General features: G+C 44.6%; 1 non-coding gene across 1 annotated transcript; it reads right to left on the bottom strand.

Moving 5' to 3' along the window:
• Nucleotides 1–900: 900 nt before the first annotated feature.
• TRNAD-GUC (transfer RNA aspartic acid (anticodon GUC)) lies at nucleotides 901–972 on the bottom strand. Its single transcript has one exon. It is a non-coding gene; the product is annotated as a tRNA-Asp (tRNA).
• Between the last annotated feature and the right edge of the window lie 1,685 nt (nucleotides 973–2,657).

Below are 2,657 nucleotides of genomic sequence, written 5' to 3'. Positions count from 1 at the left end.
AAAAAGCTACTAATGGACAAGCTGTATCGTTAAAAAGGTAAAGGGTCTCTACCCCCGGGCTTGCCCCAGCTTGTGAAAAAGAGGACGAGTGCTAGTTAGAGATCTTACCATATCTCCCGGCATAGGCAATCAGGCTTGCGAGACGTATTTAATGCTATCCATCCGCAACAGATTCAGAGGTGGACAGCGCAGAGTAAGAAGTTTACTCTATACTAAGGAGGACTAACTGCAAGCACGTGCTCCAAAAAGCCCTAAATCCTGTATCAGTAGCTTTCCTTAGCCAGATGCAATGTGCGTACGGGACAAGGTTTGCACGTTGCAACAGCTCATGTTAAGACTGTGCTGAAAAGAGAGAAAAGAACCAACAGGACCATACGGGGATTGAACCTGCGACCTTGGCATTATTATTTCCAGTACAATTGCTTGAAAATTTGCATTGTCATCAAAAGGGAATCAACTAAAGGACTTACCTCGCCACTACGTTTTGTACCAACTTCCTTCCGCTGAAAAGCGCAGACTAACTGCAAGCACGTGCTCCAAAAAGCCCTAAATCCTGTATCAGTAGCTTTCCTTAGCCAGATGCAATGTGCGTCTGGGACAAGGTTTGCAAGTTGCAACAGCTCATGTTAAGACTGTGCTGAAAAGAGAGAAAAGAAGCAACAGGACCATACGGGGATTGAACCTGCGACCTTGGCATTATTATTTCCAGTACAATTGCTTGAAAATTTGGATTGTCATCAAAAGGGAATCAACTAAAGGACTTACCTCGCCACTACGTTTTGTACCAACTTCCTTCCGCTGGAAAGCGCAGAGTAATTATTTTACTCTTACAATCGGTATTGGGGTTTCATTTGCAAAGGTGGAACTCCAGCAGAGCAATCAAAAGCGCTAAAAGAAAGCCTCCCCGTCGGGGAATCGAACCCCGGTCTCCCGCGTGACAGGCGGGGATACTCACCACTATACTAACGAGGACTAGCTGTGGGTGCAATTGCTCCTGAAAGCCCTAAAAGCTGTATCAGTGACTTTCGTTAGATTTAAAGAGTGTGTGGTGCAAGGTTTGTACACTGCAAAAGCTCACGCACCTTTTAAGACTGTACTGAAAGGAGAGAATAGAAGCGACTGGCTTGTACCAGGATGGAACTCGCGACCTTGCCATTATTATTTCCAGTACAATTGCTTGAAAATTTGGATTGTCATCAAAAGGGAATCAACTAAAGGACTTACCTCGCCACTACGTTTTGTACCAACTTTGCACCTTTTAAGACTGTACTGAAAGGAGAGAATAGAAGTGACTGGCTAGTACCGGGATGGAACCCGCGACCTTGCCATTATTATTTCCCGTACAATTGGCCAAAAATTTGTATTGTCATCATCAAAAAAGCTACTAATGGACAAGCTGTATCGTTAAAAAGGTAAAGGGTCTCTACCCCCGGGCTTGCCCCAGCTTGTGAAAAAGAGGACGAGTGCTAGTCAGAGAGACGTTACCATATCTCCCGCCATAGGCAATCAGGCTTGCGAGACGTATTTATTACTATCCATCCGCAACAGATTCAGAGGTGGACCGCGCAGAGTAAGAAGTTTACTCTATACTAAGGAGGACTAAGTGCAAGCACGTGCTCCAAAAAGCCCTAAATCCTGTTGCAGTAGCTTTCCTTAGCCAGATGCAACGTGCGTACGGGACAAGGTTTGCACGTTGCAACAGCTCATGTTAAGACTGTGCTGAAAAGAGAGAAAAGAACCAACAGGACCATACGGGGATTGAACCTACGACCTTGGCATTATTATTTCCAGTACAATTGCTTGAAAATTTGCATTGTCATCAAAAGGGAATCAACTAAAGGACTTACCTCGCCACTACGTTTTGTACCAACTTCCTTCCGCTGGAAAGCGCAGACTAACTGCAAGCACGTGCTCCAAAAAGCCCTAAATCCTGTATCAGTAGCTTTCCTTAGCCAGATGCAATGTGCCTATGGGACAAGGTTTGCAAGTTGCAACAGCTCATGTTAAGACTGTGCTGAAAAGAGAGAAAAGAAGCAACAGGACCATACGGGGATTGAACCTGTGACCGTGGCATTATTATTTCCAGTACAATTGCTTGAAAATTTGGATTGTCATCAAAAGGGAATCAACTAAAGGACTTACCTCGCCACTACGTTTTGTACCAACTTCCTTCCGCTGGAAAGCGCAGAGTAATTATTTTACTCTTACAATCGGTATTGGGGTTTCATTTGCAAAGGTGGAACTCCAGCAGAGCAATCAAAAGAAAGCCTCCCTGTCAGGGAATCGAACCCCGGTCTCCCGCGTGACAGGTGGGGATACTCACCACTATACTAACGAGGACTAGCTGTGGGTGCAATTGCTCCTGAAAGCCCTAAAAGCTGTATCAGTGACTTTCGTTAGATTTAAAGAGTGTGTGGTGCAAGGTTTGTACACTGCAAAAGCTCACGCACCTTTTAAGACTGTACTGAAAGGAGAGAATAGAAGCGACTGGCTTGTACCAGGATGAAACTCGCGACCTTGCCATTATTATTTCCAGTACAATTGCTTGAAAATTTGGATTGTCATCAAAAGGGAATCAACTAAAGGACTTACCTCGCCACTACGTTTTGTACCAACTTCGTACCTTTTAAGACTGTACTGAAAGGAGAGAATAGAAG

Source organism: Sceloporus occidentalis, unplaced genomic scaffold, assembly GCF_023333645.1.
Source record: "Sceloporus occidentalis isolate IW3139 unplaced genomic scaffold, rSceOcc1.0.p SCAF_22, whole genome shotgun sequence".
NCBI lineage: Eukaryota > Metazoa > Chordata > Lepidosauria > Squamata > Phrynosomatidae > Sceloporus > Sceloporus occidentalis.
This window is presented reverse-complemented; position numbering and strand designations above follow the sequence as displayed.